This window comes from Malurus melanocephalus, unplaced genomic scaffold (genome assembly GCF_030028575.1).
Source record: "Malurus melanocephalus ecotype Western Australia unplaced genomic scaffold, MMel_1.1 scaffold_56, whole genome shotgun sequence".
Taxonomy (NCBI): Eukaryota; Metazoa; Chordata; class Aves; order Passeriformes; family Maluridae; genus Malurus; species Malurus melanocephalus.
The window spans coordinates 422,614-438,768 of record NW_026623288.1 but is presented as its reverse complement, the minus strand read 5'-3'; positions in this window follow the sequence as shown (position 1 = coordinate 438,768).

Genomic DNA, 16,155 nt, shown 5'->3' with positions numbered 1-16,155 from the left:
TATATATATATATATATATATATATATATATATATATATATGCTCAGCACCAGCAAGGACACAGCAATGGCAATGGCTTTGCCATCACCAGTCTTTGACTAGACAAGAGTGAGGACATTTGCCAGCTTGTATAATGTGTCCCTGAACCAAATTTGCCCTCTGCAGTACTGACGTTTCAAGTCTAATAATGCAAAAAACTCATTTTCCCCCTTGGAATTCAGTAGGAAAATCCTGAAAACCTGAGARGAGGCTAGCACAAGCTTGAATGAAGATTTCTGCACTGGCAAAAAGAATTGATAAGCTTGCTTTACTTAATTGACAAGGAAAGGTGTCATTGGCTATGGGCTTGCTTTCCTCAGCCTGCTCTTACTATACTGGCCTGAACTGTACACATCATCCAAACATTTTCCAGCACAAAACTAGTTACAGCTGGGTGTCCTGAGACCCTTTRTATGTGCTCCTAAAGATCCCATACCCTATTGGATAGAAGACAATTTTTTCCCCTCCTTCTAGAGAATATATTCATTGTAAATTGTTCCTCTAGTGCCAAAATCAAATTTAAATCCAAATCCATATTTGTGTTCTGAAACCTCACTTCATGCTCATTCTTCCATGCTGCAGTGACTTACACGTGACAGCATCACYGGTGTAAGACTTTATTTCTGATAATGTAAAACACATTCCCGAAGCTTTAGCATGATAATTCATTGTGGAAGCACCTGCTGYATTGCTACAAAGTTTCTCGAAGGAGGAGGATTGATCCAGTGGCCGATTCTCACTGCAGGTACCTCGGCCTGTCTGTTGTCACCAGAGGGAGCACTGTGGTCATTTACTGGATTTTATACCACAGCCGCCAGCGTTGCTTTGCTGTAAGCACTTTCCTTTATTCGGTTATGTCCTGTTAAAACGGTGTTGGGGGGATTTGCTTCTCCTCTTAATGCTGTTTTTGAAGTAGGGATCTGTCTGTTAAGGGTCAATTTTACAGTAATAACATTTCCAGTGACTAAGTTCCGTGAACTTTTTCTGTTCATGGTTGCTAATTCTTGGCTGGTCCTGCTTATTGCAACTGAAAGGTGCAAGTACACTCATGTTTAGTGTTAACTTTTGTATGCAYTGTGTTGCTGTTTAAATTGACTGGGCTCTGTTTTGGATTTAGACTTCCTCAAGGGGGTTGAGAATTTTGCATTTGAAAATATTAGGTGATGATAGAAAACAAACAACCACCTTGTCATGCTAAGTTTCATAATGTACATAGCTGTCTATCCCTGGGAGGCAGTGCAGACAACATGTAGCTTGACTAGCTTTAATTTTTTWAAATAATAACCTTTGAATCTGGCTTCCTTTGGAGCAAAGTACTGCTTCAAAGGGAGCTGTTCTGTAGTGTCTCYTTTTCTCTCTTTGCTTGTCTGACAGTTATTGCTTCCTTTCAAAAAGCTTACTAGCWCATATAACTGCAGAGAACATGTAATGAGTTCTCCCTGGAATCTTGGGTTCATTCTTGGAAGTCAAGCTTTTAAGGGTTCTGTGCAGAACTAGGAAGGCTTTGAGTACTTGTGTGTGATTGCAGAGCTGTCTTTGGTTGTGTCAGTGGCTGTCATAAAAACAGTAGCAAATTCTAAAGTCATTAATTGCAGGGTATTTCCTCTAGGGAAAACATATGCCCAAATAATCTTGAAAGGAGGGAATAAAGTTTTAAATCATGATCACAGAATGAAGAGATTTAAAATGTGGCAGCTGTTTAGCAGCTACACAGCTCTTGTGTTTCTTGACATGTAGTTCCTGTCTATACTTCCTGAGAACCGTGAGTTCAACATGGCAGTTCTTCATAGGGGTTGCTGATAACACATTTTTAATTCATTATAGACMAACCTCATTATTTAGATAATTCTCATTTAATGGTATTTTTTTCTCTTCTTAGTCTGTTAAAAGGTAGTTGATTAAGTCCTTCCTTTCTTTGTTCAGTGTAGAAATAAATACTCATAGGGTTTTGTTTTACCTTCTATTGTGCTTAGTAGGAGCAAAGGAAGAGCGGAAATGAGTTCATTTTAATAGCTGTCAGTTTTCAGATATGGACTGCTGCTTCTAGACATAACTGGGATCATTGGTAGGTTTGATATCTCTGGCGTTCCAGAGGTATTTAAAGATGCAATGCACCAATTATGATCTTGAAGAGCACTGGAAGTATTCAAGAACTGTGATGATGAGCATATGCTTTGGGCAACAAATGCTCCTCATGCAGGGAAGGTTTATTTTTCTCTTGACCTTGTTCTGAAGCTGGAGCAYATTGGTGTGTTCACTGCCTGGCTGGTACTTTCTGGCAAGAGCAGTGTCAGCTGTTTAGCAGTTACTTTAAATTCTTTTTGCTTAGGACCTCTCCTGGGTGGTTCTACTTGGCAACTCCTCTCTGCTCTTCTAGAACATAGACCTTTTTGAGGATCTCTGTATCCCATTTCTTTGCTACTTCTGAACAGAGCAAAACCATTGTGTGTTAGGAGGGTCTAAAAACTTGTGATTAGGTGCTAAATGTCTTTCAGTATAGACAGACTTATTATATTCAACTAATTACTCCCTGYTGAAAGTATAATTGTACACTAAAGTCGATCAAATTGTCCTGTATTTATTTYGTGTTCTTTAAACCATGTTTGATATTCAGCCAGCTCTACTTTGGAATAGTCCCTCTCAGGTAGTACAGGGGTCCAGGGCCTATCATGGCTGGGATTGGTACAATCTTTTCYCTTTGTAGATGGAAATGATCACTTGAGTGACAAATTTATGTTGTCTAATTCAGGAGGCAGATTAAAAAATGCATGAGTCTATGTGAGTATTTGGTTTTATTAAATTCAAGGTGAGGAAAACAGCACTATAGTGCTAGCAAGCCTTTATGAAGTTTGAAAGAATATTTTTTTTTCTGCATAATTTTTAAATAAGGTCAGTTTATTTACCAAATAGAAAGTATTCACAATGAGTGTTTGGCTTATAAACATGTTGCTCCATGAATCCRTGCACTTCCTCCTGAAACAATTTAGGTCATAAAACTGTTTGTAGAAGTTACAAATGTTAGCCAAGCAAAAATGAAGCAGTCTAAAATCTTAGCACAAACCCATTTGTGGACTGATAAACCCATTTGCAGAGTGATAAAATGAGTATAATTTATGGTTGAGATGCCTTATTGGCATATGTATTAAAGTTYGGGGATATGTCTATTTTTCTTAGTATTGCATTAGCTGTAATTTCTATGTAATGCTTCAATTCATTTATATATTTGCACAACAGACTATCAGATAAAAAAGTGCCAAAATGTGTATAAGGAGGTCATCACTTTAGCTTAATTGCACACAAATTTCCTGCAGACTCTGATGCTTAAGACCAATAACGAGACTGCTACAGCTAGAATAAACGCATTAGCCTATAAATTTAGAGCTTCTACCTGCTTTGTGAAGGGAGAATCATCTCTAAATGAGCCTAGTAACATTGATTTGTGATTAATCATTTTACTTGGTGACTCATCTATGATCACAGTACAACAAAAATGTCATGTTTGCTTAGTGGCATTAGCACCATTTATCTTCTCTGCATTCAGAGAATTGCCTTGTTGTCAATGTGGGACTGGGAATACAGCTGAGGAGTACTTTGGTTAAAGGACTTCTGATGTCATTTTATCTAAAGCAGAGTATGAACAAACAAACAAAAATTTTATAACCGTTCCCTTTCTTCAAATTTAATTATTCTACTTGGTCAGGCCAAACCATTTGCAGTAATGATCTTGAATCCGTAAAACAAAACTAATTTAACCTTGAAAATTGGTATTGAAGTTGTCTCTGAATTTTTCTTTTTAAGGCCATCCCTGCAAGTTAGCTCAGTTTTTGTTTTCCTTGTTGCAGAGTAAACCCTGCTGATTACTAGAGTGCTTGGGCCCCATGGACTTGTGGATGCCAAGTTTGCAGAGATGTTGTCCAACCCTGTCTTTCTTGACCAGGGAAAAGTTTTCCTTTCAACATTCCTCCACCCTGGTTTCCTGAGTTAGAGACTCCTGAGGGCCTCTAATTGAGGGTCTCATTGGTCAGTGAAGACCAATGCAAGGGTGATAAAATGATTAATCTTGAGAGTCAGAACTGAGAAAGAGAAAAGTCAACCCAATACCCTCAGAGGAAACTTTGGTTCAAAGAGCAAAATGTGCAACCAGAWGGTTTGGTGAGGATGAAGAATTCACATCTGCCCTTCTCAGTATTGCCTTTTCAGTGTCTAGAAGGTCCAAGTTAGATCTCTGCACTAGGAATTAACTTAAAAAAATCATTAATACTGGCTGGCATGTGTGCATAAATATAGCTGGCCTCTGGTTGTGCGTTTGGAGGTTCATGGTTTCTTGTGACCATGGAAGCTGAAAATTATCTTTAAAGGAAGAGACACTGTCATGCAATTTSATAAAGGCATCAGTGAAGCTTTAATAACAACACTACTGCAGTGAATGCATGCAAGTTTACATCTGGAGAAGGGCATATCCATGTGATAAAACCTGAATTTAAAGATGAACCAGGGGCTCGTTGCTGCTCCTGTGATAGTGCTGGTTTTTTCCTTTAGCTTTACAAYGGACCCTGCTGCCTCTGTGCAGTTTAGTGATGATCGATGTGAACATGCTGGAACTGTTTACATGAAGTGAGCTGAATCATTCAACCTAATATTCATTTGTTTGACTAAAGCCTCTTTAGAGCCACTTGTGATCTGATGACTAACGTGGCACAAAGATGCTAATGCTCAGTGTATACATAAATCATTAACTACTTAATTTGGATTTGGAAACCTGAGGCAACAGAATGCTCCATGGAGAAACAGCTATATTTGTCTCTCTCCATCCTGAACCACCTGTCTCCAGAGACCTGGAATGCATTAGAAAAATTAATGTAGTGACTGAACTAAATCTAGATCCTCTGTTCCAGAAGAAAACAGCATTTTTTGCAACTAGAAAAGCATGGAAATCTAGGATCTGTTCTGCTGAGACAACAAAAATTAACTTGAGCAGTATGGCCAAGAATTGAGAAGAATCTGAGGCCAGCCATGATTTAAAAAAAAAAAATTAAAATTTGGAGGTGGTCTAGGTAAGAGTGTTTGTAGAAGAGAAAAGAAGTTTTGGTCACTCTTTAACTCAGCTAAATAGGATTTGATGCTTTAAAGTGAGACCTGAAAGCCCCACTTCAGTGGTATTTCATCCCAGTCCTGAAGGCRTATTTAACTACATTTCTTTAGTGAAGTGTTTTGGCGCTGATGGGAGAGTGTATCTTCTGAACTCATAAGCTCACTTGCTGGATGCATGTGATGTGAACAACTTTCTGCCATTCAGATTCCTCTTTTTGTCACCGTTGTCTTGCTCYTTCCCTCTGGTTAGTTAATGAGCTGTGTCCCCCTGACTAAAATACCATAAAGAATATTATTGAAAATGGAGCCTAATGGAACATGGAACCYTGTGCTGCTGCAGGGAACTAAGCTGCAAACTTCATAAAGGGAAATCTTGAGGCTAGTTAAATTGTAAGGTGTAAACTAGCAGTGAGAGGTATTTCATAATGATGTCAGTGAAAGAATTCCATCCTCTGAAGCTTTTGTTGATCTTGTGTTACTTAAACAGGTTAGATGCTTGTATCTAAGTATAATAGAGCAGAAAAGCTGCTTCTGTACCAAAGGCAGATGATCCTGTGTTCATTCCTGCAGGTCCAAGAGGTGTTACTGCCCAATTCTTAGAGGGGGAAACATAATGCTCTGARCTAGCCTGGATCCTGATGCATGTTGAGCTGAAAGGGAAGCAGGACCTTCCAACCTTCCTCCTGACTAAATTATTTTATTTCTTCTTTAATACTACATTACTACCAGATTGGACCTTCTTTCTTCATTTGAGTTGTTAATTTGATCCTCTTGTGTAAAAGTATGGTAAGTGAGAATCTACTGGCATGTTGCTTTAAAAAAAAAATTTGAACCATGTTGTGTGTCTGTGTGGTTAATGCTGAGTGTGACTGTTTCAGGAACAAGGATTTGGTTGCTATTTCAGTAGAATGTTGTTTACCTGAATGGAAAGCTCAGCACACCAAATCTGAATGTTAGACRTATTTTTTATTTAGTAAAGCAGACATTTCAAAATTATTTTGTTTGAAACATCAAGTTTAAACATCAGGATTCTCAGTTAGAGAATTGTTACTTAAATATTTAAGGCAGATTGTCTCAACGGGTTTGATATGTCCTAAATAAAATGTTTGCTTCAACCTTAAATGTATAATATCTAAACTCTACTCCTCTAGATCTTTATGGTAATATAAATTTGTAAAAGYGAAATGCAAATCAAAGAGTGTTGGAGGTCAAACAGGATTTATCACATGCTTCAGAGAAATCAAAATCACTTCAATATAACGGTTTTACCAATGTGCTTTTATTTAGCTTAAAAGCTGGAAAGTGAAGTTTAAGGGGCAAGTCAATATTCTCACTAGGACTTGTTTTACTTTATGATATAAAACTTGGAGASTACTTGTCAGCTACATTAGTTTCTAAAGTCTGTTTTTACAGTGAGTGATATATACACTTTGGAAAAAATAGAATTAAAATGCTATCTCTTGAAAAGAACTATTTCAAATATTGAGTGAAGAAAGCTCCAAAGAATTTAGTGCAATAAACCATTGCTAGGTTCAAGACRGTAATATAAGGGGTGTTTTTTTTTTGKTTTTTTTACAGTTGCTATTAGCAACTTATGTGGCGAACATAAGTACAGCAATTTAAAAGGACACTGTGGTAATGTGAATTTCTTCAAGTAGTTAAATACTAATGTCTTTCACCACAACATCAATGTCAGCTCTGCTTCCAGTCAAAAAGCTAAGGACAAATGAACTTACCATTTTCATTTGCTTTTTTGAATTGAAAGGTTTTCAGGAAACTGACAATAGCYAGTCTAGTCTGTAATTTTAACTTGATTTATTTGAATTAGTGAAATCTTCAGTAAATACATCTGGGTACACTTCTTAAATATTTCCCCAGAGAGATTAAACATCTATTTACTTTAACTCCACTAGTGCTCACAGACTTTTAATTGCAGTGCCTGACAAACTCCTCAAGAAAGGAGAAGTGAAGAAAGAGGAAGAGAAGGTCACTCCTGGAGGGAGCTGTTGCCCTGAGTGGCTGCCATGCTCCAGCTGCTCATCTGAATGCCAGGCAAGTGTGTTTGTGTGGTGGGAAGTGTAGCTGAATCATTTACGTGTTTCTTTTCTATGTGTTGATCAGGAGGATGTTGTGCTCTTCTGAAGAACTTGCCTTTCTGTGTGGTGCTCCCAGCTCCTTGCTGTGTCTGTGAACACTTAAGAGTGGCTGCGCTCCTGTCCTTCACCTAAATCTGTGTTTGGGGTGRCTGGTTAATAGAAAAACATTTAAAGCAAAAGGTTAAATGGGAGTCCCGTGTGTAGTGTCAATGCAGCCCAGACCTGTCAGAAGAGCTTGGCAATAAAATTGAGTAATTGTCAATGTACATCCTTGAGGTGGAGTTCTACCCATGTTAAAATCAATGTCAACAGTTRGTTGATTTTAGCCTTGGGTTTATTTGCTCTTTGCTGCTGGTAACCATGGTATGGCATGCATGGTTCTTGGAGAAGAGTATGTGCTGTTGTCTTAGCTTGAGGCTTTATTGCAAAGGCTGTGGAATTGACAACAGGATTTTTCCTACCGACAGCAAGTTCTGGGCTTGGTGATGTCAAAATGGAAATAAAAGGTCTGTSCTCTGTCCTTCATCTCTGTAGAATGCCCCACTAGCTCTCTCTRAGCCATCCTGCTTGAAATGGCAGAGACAAGTGCAAGTAATCTCCCCCACCGCTGGCATTGCTGCCCTCTCAAAGATAATTCCACGGACCAAATGTCTTGGATTGACCCAGAAGTATTTTGTAGAGTTCACCTTTAATTCTTTGTTTCCTGCCATTGCTGCTTCTGTTGGCCCAGGAATTCTCCCTTTAAAGAAGTAGTCTCCTGGCTGYCTGTTCCTTGGTAAACTGAGCAACACAAGTAAAGAAAGCGAGACACACAAAAGATGCCTTTTGAAACAGAAACAAATTGCTTAAGAAAGAATTCTTGCAGGCTGGAGGCTTCTCTATCAATGCCTCATATGCAGTGCCCTCTCCCTGGCTTTGGGAAACACATTTGCAGACTGGATTCAAGGAGGAGCCGGCCTTGCTGATTCAGAGCACCAATCCATTCGTCCTTGAGACGTTGCTTGGCTGCCATGGGCTCAGAGCTGCCTTCTTGTGCCCTTTCAGTGTTTCTAAACAAATCTGAGCTTAACTGAGAACATCATTCCCTACCCTGGTAAAGTTACTGGGAACTTTACAAAGGAAAAAGGTATGGTCAGTATTTTGAAAGATAGATGAATTTTCTGCTATAATTAGGTAGAATATGGACATAGCATTATAAGTTCAATTAAAAGCATGTCAATAAAAGGCAGTTGTGTGCTACATAAAAGATTCTTTTGTTGAAAACTGGCCTGAGTTACGACTGTTTTATACACATTAATTTGCTTTGTACATACAGAATGGAGCTGATTGAACAGCATGATTGTCTGACGAGAGCTGAAAAGCAGCACTTGCTGTAGGTAATTTAAATTGAGCCCTATTATCATTTACGGATTTATTCTGCTTAGAATCAATAAGATGAAAAAGGGTCTGAAAGCTTTACACTAATGCTAATCACTTCTGGGTCAGTAACTCCTTGTGTTTAAGTTATGCATTTCTTCCCTGTATTCACAGAGCTACTTGGAAAGTGAAATATTTTAAATATCTTCCACTGAAGACAATCTTCCYACTTCTACTTCACAGAGCATGCAGCATTGATAAATATTTTGTTGTACTGAAAAAGTTCCCTGAGAGGGAAGTGACACCAGCCAAAAGAACAAAAGAGATGCTCTGGAAAGAAGCTCAGCACAGAGTGCCCTGAAAAAATTATTATAAAGCAGCATTCTTGGTGGCTGGAGATTCAACTTGACCCTAGGATGCAGAGCAAAGCTGGGTTTGGGTAGCTGCAGTCGTTTCACTTTCTGTTACAAGAAAAATTTTATTCCTGGATAGTTTATATTTTCATTTTAGAGAATTATCACTGGATCCAAGACAAAAGAGAAAAGACAGCAGAGGCCAGAACGAAGATGATTTTGGTAAAGATAGGCAATCAGGGAATGCAATGAAAGTAATGTATGCGTATAAAGCAAAAAAAAAAAAAAAAAAAAAGTAAAATGACCCTGAAAAATCAAGTTGACAAATTTATTTATCCAGTAAGACCTTTGTTACTCTCTTTGGGGCTGTGCTGGAGGGTTGTATTTGGCAGCACTTTGTGCTGTATAAAGCAGCAGAGTAGTGGTGCTCCTCTCCCTGAGCACAATGTGCTTTGCAGACAGGGCAGAGGGTGGCAAATGGAGAAGTGCCTTGCCTAAGACATGTGGAGGAGCAGGGGCAGAGTCAGAACTAGAATTAGTCTTTCAAGTCCTAGGTGAGTGTCCCAGCCTCTGCACCCTTCTGCATCTCTGTTCAGGTACAGGAAGGTTGGTTCTGGATGATTAAACCATCCGAGCTATAATAACTATAGAACATCACATTCACCACTGTTGGAGCTGATTGCCAAATCTTTGTTATTTCATCAACCAAGTTGCTTTCCCTCCTCATGCTCAGTTTCCCCAGATACCTGAAAGTACTACTTTACAGGTTTAACTTTTTTTCAAAGTGTTTTAAAAAACACATGTTAAACTTTTCTTGTATTAAAATGGGCTGGAGCAGCTAATACAATCTCTTGCAGTAAATAGTTATAAAAAACCTCAAAGGTTTTGATAACTGTTAGCTATATATTTTGTAATGCCTATTGTATTTCCATTTTGTTAGTTCTATTTAAAGAGCAGTATTATCATGCCCCATTTCCTGTTAGATAGTTCTATTTGTCTGCTCTACAGGAGGTAGGAGATTTTAGGTCCAAAAGAAATTATCTCTCAGCAAATTACTCCTAACTCCATTACGGAATACTAAGCACTTTCCCCTTACTGTGTGAGCAGCTTGAAGAGATAACATTGCAATTTATTTATTTGTTTTGTCCCATGTATATAGGTGACACACMAACTCATCTGAGCAGAGACAGTGATAACTGACAGGTACATTAGATCAGACACATACAGCAAAGTTTACTTTGATTATGTAGTAAGTGTCAAGATGTACAGTAGCTGATGTCAGTTTGATCTCCCTTATAGCATATAATGGCTTGTCTTTTTCATGGTTGAATGGACACTAATTTTTGTCTAATAAGTAAGCTATCAGTTGAGTGTTTTAGAGAGTAGCCMGAGTTTTTTATCCTTCTGAAAGGGAAACCATTCGTGAAATTATTTTAAAATTTGTTTGGATTGCTTGTTGTATTCATTTTTCTCCTTCTAAAGTCCCTTGTTTACTCAAAGGTTCTAAAGGTACAATATTTTCTAAGGACCTGCTGTGAATCTGTTGCATTGTGTATGAGACCTTTCCATATTGAAATAGTAGCAGAAAGTAGAATATTTTCTGTCTGTTTTGATGCATATCTGCCAAACTGCAAAGTCTGTATGTAATAGCTTCAAAACTTTCAAGGGAGAGAAACAATATTCTGACATTACGCTCATCCTTCTCCCCTGTCAATAATGCAGGAATTATCTAAGACTGTAATTTTGTAGGTTTGTTATATTATTATCATGCAGCCATGAGTTGTGTTTATTGCATTTAAAAATGCATTTTGTAGGGCATAATATTAACTGATTATTAATGGRCATAAGCAAACCTAAAACCCCCCAGAATTCCAAAATAACACAGGCAAGCTCTGGAAGTGGAGGGTAATATTCTGGGTTGTCTCAGGCTTAGCTTCCTGGCACAAGGGCAGTTCCAGGGGAAAAAGATATTTACAGTGAATAGTCAGTTTTAAATTTTGGGGAATATGCTAATTAAACCCTGAACTTCCTGGCTTCTAAAAGTATGACAGTAATTATTAACATCTCTAAACCCTGTGCTGTTCACAGAATCCATCAGTGGGAGCGGAAAGGCTCAGTTCAGCATTGTTAGATCTTCTCATTGAGCTGCTTTAGATCTGATTCAGACAGTCTATGGCTCTCATTCCATGGGGTGCTGAGGCCTTTGTTGCCTTGTATGCATGGAGCTAGGTGTTTGCTTGTTCTTCCTGTTTGTTTGTTTGTTTTTCAGTCTAGAAATAGATCTTTCTTTTAGGTAATTCCTTATGTACAGGAGCATTCTGTAAGAAGCACTGCTGTGGGTGTCAGGTCTCGTGAATGGAGACCACCTAGTCAAAAGCAGGGTGTGAATAACTGTTTTTTAACTAGTAACAGTGGGGATTTTGAGGGTGCTTTTAGATTTGCTACAATAATCAAAGCTTTCTTTCATTGTCAGGTGTGTTATCCCTARACATGCATGTCTAAGTAACACAGGACTGGGATTTTTGAATGGCCTTCCCTGCTTTTTATTTCTCCCAACAAAGTGCTCTTCCACAAGCAAAACTGCTGAACACTTTGGTAAGGCTGTGGATAATTTAAAATATTTGACTGCAGCATAGCCACGCATTTTTGTCTTAAGAAGAGTTATTCTTGAAAATATCTGAAGTGGCATCCTCATAAGGCAAAATTCTGTAAGAGTCAATAGTAATGGCCATGCCTGTGCTGGAAATAATAAATGAGATTCTCTCCTGCCTTCTCTTAGACTCAGGATGAGAAATTGAGATGCAGATTGAGTTCTTTTTAAACTGAGAATTTTGTGAATGCTCTAGTAATGCTTGGTGCTGCTTTTTTTATTGTCTTCAAGGCTGTATCTTGGCAGTYCTTAGCACTTGCCATCCACTCTGCTTGGGGAAGGTTATTTGTTTTGCAGCCAGGGCTGGGTTCAGAGCTCACCACAGTTCCAAGGCAGAAACCCTGCTGTTGAGCTGGGAACCAAGTAAGAATCTCTCCCATTTGCTCCTGTGTCCTCCAAATGTGGCCCCMTCACTGCTTTGCTTTCTCTTTGCTCAGCTCTGTACAAAGCTGAATGCACACAGTGCCACTGCTAAAYATCACCTGAAAACTTTATTGCTGCTGTCAGCAACCTCTCTGCTMGTTCAGTTTGAGAGAGCACAAACTGACTGAGATGTAAGACTGAGATGTTCTGATAACTTACTGATGAGAGTGTCTCCAGGCTCTTCTCATACATTAACATTTCAGCCTGCTTCACTTCTCTTCCTATATTCACTTTTGGAGATATAGAAAATAAGGCTATAATAATGCTGTCCTTTCTTGTCTTCTTTCACAAACATTAATCCCGTGATTTTTTATCAGTATAAAATAACCCTGGAGACAGGGCAGTCTGTGGATCAGCTTCTATGAAACTAGAAAACTGAAATTATTGTGTTTAATTGTGTGTGAAAGTCAACTTTTGTCAAAATCTCTAGCTGTGACTGGGTACTTACAAAATGCAATGTATTCTTTTCTTTAGCAGATCACCTAAATACATTTTACTAGSAACCCTTTTGAACCAGATGAAACTGTAATTCAAGCTGTCTTGTCTGCTTCTGCTTTAGTTCACAATAATGTCACTATGCTGCTCACACCAAAGGCTGAAGTTTTTATCTGTAACATCAGATATTTTGCCCTAGTTTTTTCTGCAGGTCATTTCTGATAAGATAGCTTTTATGAAATCAAAAACCCCAACCAACAGCCCAACCAAATCCAAACAACAATCCTCCATTCAGTTTTATTTTTAATRTAAAAGTTTTGTTACTCCACCAGTGTGACTTTGCAAGCTTCTCCCAGTCTTCCAGTGGCTTCCTGTCAGCCAGCATGGAGAAATTCTCCAGCTGGAATATAGGAAACAATGCTGCAAGCAACAAATGAAGTTAATTGAGAATATGATGTTCCTTCCAGGTTTTCCTCACATTTTTTGGTAAATTCAATATGTTAAGTGGTAAGGGCAGTGTGAGCAGGGGCTGAGGAGGGGACAAGCAGCTGCTGTGAAGTGATGCCTGAGCTGCCTTGTGCTGTGGCTTCTCCACCTGCAAMGAGGACAGCCCTGCTCAGGCCTGGRTGGGGCAGGAGGGATATCCAAAATCAGTGCAGGCTGTAACACAACCCTTTAGCTCGATTTCCTAATAATCCATATGCACAACTGCGGTCCCTGTGCCCTGTCCTTAGCTGCATTTTATGCCATTTGGGAGGCASTACAGCTGAAGTAAGTGAAGTGCAGGTTTGTGTGTGTGTTCTCACAGGCTTCTCCCTACTTGTATGTTCTTCRTACAGCTTCCTGCAAAGCCATAAGTCAGACATTCCTGTAGGTAATTATATTGCTGRGAAATGCTCTGCACAATCTCTCTCCTTGCCTTTTTTAAAAATCCTTTTGGCAGTCTAGGCTTTATCTGATGATCTGTGGTGTTTTATGACAATAATAGCAAAAAGAAAAAATAGAAGTTCTTCTAGTAGGAAAAACATCTGAAGTTTGCGGATGTTTCACCCTTATGTCCCTTTTTCTTTGATTTCAGGCATCTTTCACAGGATGAACAAGCAAAGCAAAATTGTTACCTGGCTGGAGGATAGAAATTCCTATTTACCTGGTTTAGCTTCGAGTCAGCAGATCTGTTTTCAAATGGCAGTGCATTGGATTTATTGCTCAGAATAAGAAAAAAAAAGTRACATCCCACTCTACGGTTGGCAAATTTGCAGCGAGGACCCCATTGAAAGCTGGTGGTTTACATCTCATATAACTTGAAATAAAGGAGTCACTCACACATTCATAATCAATACAATTACTTCTACTTTACATGAATTAAGTAATTTGTATGGCATTACTGTTTGGGGCATTTGTATCCCTATTCAGAGCACTTCTGTATTTCAGTCCCACTGATGGTAAAGGCAGGTGCATGCCAGTTACCCACAAAACCAAGGCAAAGCTCTATGGGGAAACTCTTTTATGTCCATCTAGATTTGAATTTGTAGTCCCTTTCCAATTACTGCACTAATTGTTTAAGAGATTGCTAGACTAAAAAAGTTTTTAATCACTAATCTGTTTTTSAAAGGAACTTATGGGCTCAAAACCTGAACTACATACTTCTTAAATTAATTTTCTTCGTGAATACTTCTTTCTCAATACAGATTTGTGAGTCAGAACACCCTACTGTGCTTGTTTCTTTGTCTTTTCTTCAAACACCTGGCCTATTATTCTCCTCTTTTTTCCCCAGCAAAATCGCTCTTTCTTTGTAGGCAAGGTTCTGATGATATTATGTCACTGGAAATGCRGAAATTTATCCAATATCCTATGGTACCAGAACTGAACTTGGAGCAGAGAACAGACTGAACAAATTGGACAATTTAGCCAAATGGGAATCCTCCAATAGAAGTATTTATCAGTGTGTTCTGAAGACACACTAATATGCTGCAGGGTCTTCCAGCAAAACACCTCCAAAAATTGTGACATGGAGGGTTTTTTCCTCAGTGGGCTGGTGGTGGTACTAGGTGGATGGGGTGGGATTTGTATTTGGATTTCTCTGTGACTTTGGAAATCCCCCCATATATTTTTGCTTTAAGGAAAACCAGATAAACGCAATAAAACAACCAGGGCTCCAGGCCTGCTTCAGTTGAAATCTGTGCCAGGAAACAATCTTGATGTCACCCAGAGAGATTTAGGCTGCAACCCTTCTTTATTCAGAAGAGAGGCATAAGAACAAAGCCTGTAGTCTTAATCCGGGTCAGTGCAGACTTTGCCTAAATTAAGACTAAAGAATTTAGTGCACAAGGCAAGATAAAATGTCWGGAAATAGTTGCAATGTTCAGTGTGAGACATTCTCTTAAAAATGACTGACTTGTTTAGGATATAGGAAGCTGCAGACCCCATTGCCCCAAGAAAAACTAGAAAAGCAAATGTCCCTGCTTGATTAATGGCCAAGGTGTTGACCCTATGTGCAGCTATGGAATGAGGCTGAAGAATTTTCAGTTAATTGCTCCTCATCATTTTTTAAAATGTGATTTTAATACTATATCCATAACAGCTGGTAATTAAGCCTCTTTATTTGAAGTTTAAACAGACTGAGTAAGTAAACCTTCTTCCCTTGGTGTGATATTTCATTGTTAGATACTAATAATTAACGTGTAAAGCTTTCTGAGTTTTGGTTACAGATGCTYTCTGGTTCCTAAGCTGATTTCAAATGTTGCCTTGCATATTTATTTTCATAATATCATTAGCTCTCACAGCTGGATTTCAATTCACATGAAAGAATGAAAATTTCTTGGAAGAACTCATTAAAGCAGAAAAAATAAAATCAGCTTAAAGAATAACTCTCTTCATTTCAAAGTAARCCCAGATGAAACATCAGTAAGCTGTGTTCTCTACCTGTACCTCTACCTTCTACCTTGGGAACTGCTGATGATTGCAGACACTGTCTTCTACCTAGATAGCACAGGAATGACAGCTCCTGCTTAATCAGGATCAAAATGGGAATGCACTTACCTTTGTTCTTCTGCCATGTGTCAAATTGGGCAYTGTTGCTTGAAGCTGCAAAGCCACCCAAAAATATACAGCAAAGGGGACAGTGCTGGCCTCAGTGTGACATCAGGAGAAGCAGAGGACACAGCTGACAGGACAGTGCTTGGCTGTGGTCTCAGTAGGAGAGGAGGATGTCTGGGGAGAAGGGTGCCCTCTTGTAAGCACAATTAGGACAGAGCAACACCCAAACTGGGTGGGTTTAGGAGCCAACCCTGCAGTTCCCAGAGTGGTGCTGAAGTGGCTGYGTGTGCTGGGTGCAGGTAGCAGCTCTCAGCTCTGGCAGGAGTTGTCATAAGTGWCATTATTTGCCTCTGTGTGTTTAATTGCTGTTCCTGAAATTATTTCTAACCATAACTATTGAAAAAATTTTGTTGATAGAAAAACTTTATCATCTCTGATGTAACTGCTGAAATTTAGCTTGTGAATTTGATGCCCCCGTACCTGAGTGAGATCTCTGTGGCCCTGTGGTCAGTAATGAAGGTTTTGGTGATTACACAGGATCTACTGTTTCGTGCAATGTATTACACCAGCCTTCAGATCTTCTTTTCACATGCTGCTTCTGGAGAACTTGTATAGGATCATAATTTGGCAAAAATACCTGGGTTTGATTATTATTGCAGAGTTCTTTWCTTGGTGG